Below are 9,633 nucleotides of genomic sequence, written 5' to 3'. Positions count from 1 at the left end.
CGCGGGGCGGGGCTCGCGCTCTGTGTGGCGGAGTGGGGGGCGGGAGCGGTTACTGACACTGGAGGGGGAATGTTTAGAGTGAAGCTAAAGATTCGCCGCAATAACTGCATTTTGGGGAACTCAAACACAATATTCCTCTGAGAGCGTGTCTCTTTATTTCATAGGATCCTGGGCTCAGGATAAATTGGGTTGGAAGGGACCTCTTCTGCAACCCCCTCTCTAAAAGGGCAGGCAGGGCTGGAGCCTCCGATTTGGCGAGAGACTGGGCTGGTAGGAAGGTCATAACAACATTAAAAGGAGTCCTTGGAGAGGAATAGAACATGCGTAAGGTTTCTGGGAGAACTGATCCCGTGCCTGTCAGAGGGAATCTCTCCTGTCCCCGCTCCTCTGGCTGCACACAATCAATGGAGATCACTCCTCGTGCTGCCCAGCCCTGAGGGAGGGCGCTCGCTCTCTAAAACTCCAAAATGAGTCTTGGAGAGTGGATTTGCCGGCATTGAGTGCAGCCTCAGCGAGTTTGCAGATGACACCGAGCTGAGGGATGCGGTTGCAACACCAGAAGGATGGGATGTCATCCAGAGGGACCTGGACAGGCTGGAGAAGTGGGGCTGTGAGAACCTCATGAGGTTCAATAAGGCCAAGGGCAAGGTCCTACACCCAGGGTGGGGCAATCTGTGCTTTCAGTACAGGATGGGGGAATGATGTGATTGAGAGCTGCCCTGCGGAGAAGGACTTGGGGTTCTGATTGATGAGAAGCTCGACATGAGCCGGCAATGTGCGATTACAGCCCAGAAGGCCAACTGTGTCCTGGGCTGCATCCAAAGCAGCGTGGCCAGCAGGGAGGGAGGGGATTCTGCCCCTCTGTTCCTCTCTTGGAAGACCTCATCTGGAGTACTGTGTCCAGTTCTGGAATCCTCAGCACAAGAAGGAAATGGAGCTGTTGAAGGAGGCAACAAAGATGATCCAAGGTCTGGAGCACCTTCCACATGAGGACAGGCTGGGAGAGTTGGGGTTGTTCAGCCTGGAGAAGAGAAGGCTCTGAGGAGAACTTATAGCGACCTTCCAGTACCTGAAGGGGCTACAGGAAAGCTGGGGAGGGGCTGTGCACAAAGGCTTGTGGTGATGGGACCAGGGGGAATTGCTTTAAATTGGAAGAGGGAAGATTTAGACTAGACGTAAGGAGGAATTTCCTCACAATGAAGGTGGTGAGGCCCTGGCCCAGGTTGCCCTCTTCAGTCATGTCTGCCTCATCCCTGGAGGTGTTCAAGGCCAGGCTGGATGGGCCTTGGGCAGCCTGAGCCAGTGGGAGGTGTCCCTGCCCATCGCAGGGAGGTGGAACTGGATGATCTTTAAGGTCCCTTCCAACCCAAACTACTCTACGATTCTATGATTTTCGGTGTCACCCCAGGCCAAGGGGCGCTGCCCGCCCCGCAGTGTGCTGAGGGTGAACCCTGTGCCTGGGGGGTATCGAATGGCACCACTGCTGTCCCTGGGCACCGACAGCTCCACCGCCCGCTGCCCACCCGCAGTGACGAGTCCTGGGCCAGGTGATCGGCACCGAGTGGAAAATAGAAAGTTACCTCCCCAAGTCCTGCGTGCTGGACTAGTGAGCTGTGCCTGGTACTTCAGGCGCAGAGGAAAACATGGGATGAACATCAGAGATGAGATGACCCTTCTCTATGAGGGAAAGAGAACAGATGGCACTTGTATTACATGCCGGCCAGAGGTATCGAGCGAAAACCTGAATACCCACATCATTTGAAATGACATCTGCAACTCTAAAAGCACCAAAGAAAGGACACAGTTGTGGAGAAGTGTGGAAAGACTTAAAAAATAATGTAAGGAGGCACAAAATGAATGTGGAAGAACATACGAAAGAAAAATAATGCTGAAGAAGAACAGAAGGCGCAGGCACACCAACCAGCAAAGATGAAATCTGCGAATAACAGAGCATAAACCACAATTATTAAGGTAAGTTAACTGGAGCATTGTACATATATCTATAAAGAATTAGTATCATGCACAGGAAATGGTCTGAGGCCTATAGGCATTATTGTAACATGTTTGTCATATAGTAGTTGTGAATGTAAAGCAGGAGAAAAGAGAATTTCCTCTTAATGGGCTGCTCAGTTAGTATGGATCAAAACTTATCTATTAGTTTGATGCCTGAACACCAATTATTTCATGGGCAAACTTAAGTTTGCAAAGTGTCAGAAAACAGGTTTTTAATCAGTACTGTTGTATTCTGGTTTACATAAAGTAGAAAATGAGATTAAAATATGTTGTAGAGAATCATTTTAATGCCTGATAGATAATTTTCCTTATCTTTCATCAGTGCAGTAATAAAGGGCCACCATGACTTCCTTATTAAGTCGGAAGGTTAAAAGTTTTCCAGCAAATTAATGTTTTAAGAGCAATTGTCTCATTAAACACTTTTAATGCATTTATAAATGTGCTCCAGCTGTTGATAAACCCAAAACTGTCTTCAAAACACAAAAATGTCATCTGCAGGACAGCAACACCAAACTCATGTCAGGATGGTCAGCGAAGTTGTGCAGTTTCGCATCTCTTACACGGGGTGGCACAAGATAGCTGGAAATCTATCGAGTGTTCAAATATCACCTAGAAAACAAGCACACAAGAGGTCAGAACCAACTACTAGGGAATGTTGAATAATTCTATTTATAAACTCTGTTTGTGTGATCTTCAGGGTTTTTTTAACATATCTTTCCTATCAGAGAGCATCACAGTTTGTTGGGTACAAACAGCCATGCTGATATAAGAAAAAAGAAGCACCAACTTCATAACAACAAGAGTCTTCACATCTGCATTTGGTGGGGGGTGGGGTGGATATATAGTGATTATCTTGTTTACAGAACTTATTGATGTTCATTAGTATTTATATAAGATTTCTGTATCTGCAAGTGAAAGGTACTAAATACAATGCTATTAATACCATACTTGCTAACTACTATGTTCTCAAGAGAAATACACATTAGTCCTAAACTTCACTTTGGTTGAAAATTGAGGGACCCATTAACTGTGGGAATAATGTGGAGAAATAAAAGCAATAGGAGATGTCTTGCATTTACCTTTTCCGGATAAATACTATTAGACAATTCCAATACACCAGCAGAATTGCAGACAAATGTGTGGCTCTACACTGTTAACTCCCATTTCTTAATTTGTACAAGAAAGTCTGCCTGTGTCAGAAAAAGGAGATGGTTAGACCAGGGTACAGGTAACTGGTGTTTTCTGAGGTTATTTTCTTCATAGGTATTTTTTACATGGTAAACATTCTTATCTTACAGTGCCTCGTACAAAATGTCTGATCTTGGCCATTTGCAGTATTGTCTACCATAATGCTGTACTAATAATATCATTTTTATCATACTGTGATCAGAATCCAGTATCAACTGTGGATGAATCACAATAGGAAAATATTTATGCATAATCAAAAAATCTGCAGCTTTCTTCATAAGAAAACGTTGAGTTCTCAGTTTGTGTTTCTGTGTGTTCTGATGGTCAGGCTGTATGCAGACAGTATGATTTCAGCGATACGTGGTTCAGCTCACTTCTTACAGTTTCTGAAAAAAACATGAAGTACCCTGTTACATGGACAGAAGATATCTTTGCTGGTTGAGCTTGAGGGGAAAACTGGGTACAATTATATATTCTTTTAATTATTCATGACTTGGGTCTGAAGCGAATGTGTATACATTTTTCACTTATTCACTTTATAAAATTCAAAACTAAGCCCAGGAGCAGTTTTATTCTTGGCAGCGTGACAAGTTTCCTTTCCTCAACGAACCAGTCAAAGGAATTGTTCCTCAGAGAGTTTGTCATCCTCACGTATCCCAGAGAGTCGGGAGGAGAGCTGGCATTCATTACACCTCCCATCACGCGTATGTGTGTGCAGACCCTCCCTCCTTCTCTTTCTCCCTCTCTGACTGAGCCCATCTCAGAGGACTGTGTTCATAACTAGCATGTGGTTTCATCTGTGTAGCTGATTCACAGTTCATTAATCTAGAAAGCATTGCCCAGTTCTGGTAAGGACAATGTACTATTCTGCTTATTCCGCCTCCTATCCCTGTGCAACACACAGTTCAGAGAGAGGGAATTCACTGTGTTTCGTGGAACAACTAGAGCAAAAGCAACTCTGGAGCCAAAGCTGATGTAAACATACATTAGCAAATTGTTTTGATCTGGCCTATCAGGCTGCTGGCAATGCGCTCTGCTTCCTTGGGAGACATGCAAATGTAGGGACACAACTTGACATGATTAAGGCAATGCATACAGAGGTAGTTGCCCTTCGGCAAGAAAATGATGTCAAGAACCAGTGATTCTTTACATTCTTGGCAGAGCAGGTAGGATCATGAAATAAGGGGCCTCTTGCAGAGTCATTATAATTTAGGTGCTGGGTTGAGTATTTTTTAAGCTATGTTTTTTTCCGGGTTTTAGGCTTGTATTACTATTAGTAGTTTGTCTTGCAGGGGATCCTAAGAACAACAGTTGATTTGTCTTCAAAACCTAAATCTGAATCTGCTGATATTGTGATAACTTACAATAGTTTTTTGAGTCTGGATAAAACAAAAGCCAACAAAAACCAGTAAAACAAGGGGGGGAGGTTTAAAATAATGCCATAATAAGACATCGACTTCTGCTATTCACTCACAGCAGTGGGGTTCTTCACTTTGAAATTTAATTATCAGAGACACTGACACTCGTTGTTGACAGACATGTGCTCAAACCCCATCCACATGCTTGAGTGGAGTCAGATTCATCTTGTACCAGGGTTAATGAGAAATTACTGATCACTACCTGGGAATTTGGAGGTAAGAACAGCTGAACTTAAGGTGAAAGACTCCATATCCTATTCCTACTCCCTTGTGTCAGCCTAGCAAATAGCTAACTGTAATATCTTAATTAACCATGTGTTAGAATCAACCTTATTCTCCCTTGCAAGCTGTACACAGTGCTAATTACATTAGGTAAGCACACAAGAGCACAAGGGAAGCAGGCATTAGTGTTGTGGTGGGGCAGCTAGATTTCCCACTGTACTGAATAGCAAAGCAAGTCTGATAGCACTGGGGTGATGTCATTGAAATGTCACCCTTTAACTTAATGCAAACATAAGGATGAGGAAAGCCATCACCCTTCCGACCTCCAGGACTAAATGGGCACAATAGGCAAAGGAGGCTTTCCTTTATTCTGTTAAGTTTGGCAAAAGAAGAAACTAGTAGGAAGAGCTCTGTCTGTAGCTCTGGAAGCTGTCATCTTTCATATGCCTACTGTATAGAGATCCTCCGACACACGTTCTGCATCTTTGAATGCTCATGAGCCCCAGAGTCAGTAAAGCCTTGCTGTGCTGGGCGCACAGTGAGAGAGAATAGAGGAAGCGGAGCTGGAGTGTGCTGTGTTCTGGCTGTGCACAGCTGGCGTGTGATTCACCAGGGACTTGTACCATCTGGTACAGATGAGAGTCTATCATGTTACATGGCATCTAGCAGAAATAGGGACTTGGAAGAACATCACAAAGCTGTCATTAGTTTGCTGGTGCAAATTTAACTTTTGAACTACAAACCTTATATGGAGAGGCTGACTACTTCCAACAATGACATTCTCTAGTTTGTCCAAGGCATAGCTGACAAATACTTGTTTTTCTAGGTCCTGCTAGTTGGATAAAACTTCTAAAAGCGTATAAGTTTTTGCGTTCTTTTTAGATCTAACAAAATTCATTCCCAAAGCCATTTTAGTGCTAAAATGCTTCAAATTTGCTTTTTCCATCCCTACACCAGTACACAGTTTCTTTGACATTTCCCACTGATCCCTGTGATGTTCTTTAAATTAATTTTTGTTTCTGTCTTGCTTTATGTATTAAATGCAATTTTTGGAGGTAATTTCCATCTAAACGTTCTCTGTCAGTCCCTGGCCTTTCATCTTTAAGCTTTTACTCAGAATACTTAGATTTTATCCTAGCCATTAATTTTAATTTTCAAACTGTATTTTTTGAAGAAGAGCTAAATTAAATCATTTTTGTAATTAGTGTCAAATTAATCCATAATGGAAGGTAGGTAACAGCAGAAATGGAGTCTCTTAGGTTTTGACAGATACCCTCATCGGGTTTAATGTTTTGTATAATATCTCCTTAAGCGAGCAAAGAGCTCGCCTTGATGACTTCCTTCTCTCACACTTAGGCTGCTGGCCACATAGAAGAAACATCTTTCACTATGCGGAAAACTAACTCTTTTTACATTCCTGAAGTCTGACAGGGGGTGTTGTTAAACCCGATAATATTAAAAAGACCTTTTTTTGCTGATTTCAGGCCTTATCTCTGGCACTTGATAGCTGATGGTTGCTGAACTTTCATGCATTCTAACATACAAAATCTACCACAGAAAAAAAATCCAAATCCAAACTTGATTTCATAGAGATAGGTGAAAAAGAAGCCAAATGTTCAGTTTAACCAGTGGAAATTGAGGGACAGTAATCTCTGGTTGGCAGACTAGTGGAGGGAAGGAGGCCGGAAATGGGATAATGCAATCAGTCATCTCAGGATCACTTCCTGGATCAGGACAAGATGGGTCTGAACATAACTCGATATCTTAGCACTTGATCTTTTAGACCGATTAAAATAAAGGGAGCAAACACACTGGGACGTTATTAGGATTATTTGGGTGTTCGACTATAGGTGCATCTGTGCCTGAAGTGCTTTTATTTGAGGTACTTGATTCTGAGCAGATGATCTGCCCTAACTTGTGGCTGAATTCACCTTGAATTTCTCCAATGATTAAATGCTTTCTCCAGTGACAACAATCTTAGGTGTGGTTCCTTATTACTCCAAAACAGAAACAAACTGTGTAGACTATGAATTCTTCTGAATAAGGATGATGTTAAGCTATTAGTCTTGCACAGCGAGGCTTTGGCTTCATCTGGAGCTACTTAATGTTACTGTAGTAGAAATCAACAATACCAAACTATTGATTTAGGGATCATTTAAAGTCAGTGTTAACGATATTTGTTCAGCTATGGTCTGTGTATGAACCTCACAAATGAGGAATACTCCCAAGTCACTGAAACTCCTCTGAATATCCTCTGTAATATTTAAGCCTTTCAATTTACTTAATGTTGAGCTGGAAGAATGAGCTCTGCAGTGATTAATGTGATCTCTGAGAATGGAAATGTCTCTCTCAAACACTCGTGCCTTGTAAAGCTTGCACCTAAATGCTTCCAGGGACCTAATTATCATTGGTGGATATCAGTCTGTTCTCTCAGACATACTGTGGGTCTCAAGTTCAATAGAAGTAGGGAGATAGTGTATAGAATGGAGATACACCACAGCATTTTGCTGTCAAGTGGTGACACAGTAAATCAAATCAGTCCTATTTGTTGGCTAGAATATTGGGAAGGAAGAGATTTTTCCTGAAAACAGAATTGAAAATCCTTCGGCATCACTGCAATTCACTTTAGGTAAGCAAAAATAAACTCAGATTTGGCTAGAGGTGTTTTTGTTAGATTCATAAATAAAATGTGAAATGCACTGTCACACGTGACAGTGCTGGGACATTATAGGCACCATAAGAAAACAAAAGAGCATTAAGAGACATGTCTGTTGTGTCCCACAGTCTTCAATTTATCCCCCACTCATGCAAAAGAATTGATCAAACCAGAAAGAGCCTTCTACGATGGAGCAATCTAGAATATTGCCCTCAATTTCCAGTGCACTTACAAACTGCTATCGCCAAATATGACTCATCAAGATTAAAAAAGAAAAATCATTTAGGCAGAGCTGTTGTCAAGTCACTATTTAATGTTACTTTTTGTATTTGCTGTGATAAGCACTAAAATTTGCACACTCCTTGATAAATCATTGTTTAGCAATGTCTAGAGAGTCCAGTAAATGGTCTGAAATTGCCACAATGTAATAAATGGTTATTTGATAATGAATGAAATTGTTTGAAAATACTGTTAAAATGTCAAGTTTTAACACACAGAACATTAGTCAAAAGGAGTGCAAACATGGAAACCTTAGTGACACTATAAATATACTGCAACAAATGCATTTATTTGTACAGGGCAAATAGTAGGTGCTGTATACAAACCAGTATAAATTGATATATGAAGTTAATTTCAATCTGTAAAAGTAATTGCATTGGTTTAACTTATTTAACTCTTCTTACAATAATATTTATAGCAGAGCAAGAAAGTAAAGAAATAAATGATGATAAATAGATAAAATACATAGGAAATGGGAATTGTTTTCCAGTTTAATTATGCTGTCACATAAAATTATCACAGAAATACACTATGCCGACAGGAAGAATACATTAAAATCCCATTATGCTGTGCTGGATAGCTTTTGTTGCTGCTTATTCCATAAACAGCTTTTCTTCTTTTCAACTATGATGAAAAGTTAAATTTTGTAAAAAATATAGTGGTGCAAAAAAAGACCTTTGAGATCATCAAGTCCAACTGTACCTGCCCACTACTAAATCATATCCCTAAGCACTTCACCTACCAATCTTTTAAATACCTCCAGGGATGGAGACTCCATCACTTCCCTGGGCAGCCTCAGCCAGTGCCCCATAACAGATATGTATTTCTCTGAAGGGGGCTTGATTTTCAGAACAGTTGAAGTTTCGTTTGCTTGAAAATAGCTATCTGCTTAAATATAGGTAAAGAACACTATTATGCAGCAGTTAGTGCTAATAGAATGGCTGCATTATTTTGACACCTCTATTATATCCTGAATCTTGCTATCTTTGTAAATTGGCAACTTTCAAAGCTATGTGATTAAGTAGGAATTGGTGCTTTACTTAAATGAAAAAAAAAAATATTACTCTTTAGGATTCCAGTAAAAATCTGGAAATGTAATTCTTCAGAAACTTCAATTCAGAGGAAAATTTTTAATACAGATATCGATAATTTTAAAATTCTTGTTATTTTTAAACCTACTCTATAACTCTTTAGCATCTGATTGATGAGGTTTGATCAATGAGGATAAGCAATACTCTGAGCAGAAAGGAAATCTCTAGAACATGAAATATCTGTCAAGAGAATACTATGTGCAAAATGAAATCCCCAAAGATAAGGCAGCTTCCTGAGTAAGACGAGATTTAGGTCAAAGTTACTCCTAGTACTCATCATAGTTGAATAAATTAAATGAATGGACTTGCTCCAAAACATTATTCCAGCTCTTTAAAATTATGTGTGTGCCATAAGAATGATTTTTTTAAAGCTGTCTATTGCTATAAAACAACGGCTACAAGTAAAGTAAGCTATCATTAGAGTTTGGAAGGGATCTTTCATTAAACTCCAAAATGGTCTGTTATTTACAGTTCTTATTAAAAAAATGAATGTGGAATGCATTCAAATTTCACCAAAGTTGTAGTACTGTTAAACTTGCCTTCTAGCAGTACGAAATGATGTATTGGCTCGCAAGAATGATTTATAGCCTTTATACTAGTACATAAGCATTTCAAAAGGACAAAACCTGAAATAATCACCTGAATGTTTATACAAATCAGAGACAAGCACCTCAATTCCCTTCTTGTTATTTTCTGATACTAACCTGTAGTACCTTCAGGGACACACGTACAGTTACCTTTTCTGGTTTTGTTTTTTTTTTTTTAA

Source organism: Cuculus canorus, chromosome 12, assembly GCF_017976375.1.
Source record: "Cuculus canorus isolate bCucCan1 chromosome 12, bCucCan1.pri, whole genome shotgun sequence".
NCBI lineage: Eukaryota > Metazoa > Chordata > Aves > Cuculiformes > Cuculidae > Cuculus > Cuculus canorus.
Note: the sequence above shows the minus strand (reverse complement) of the source record.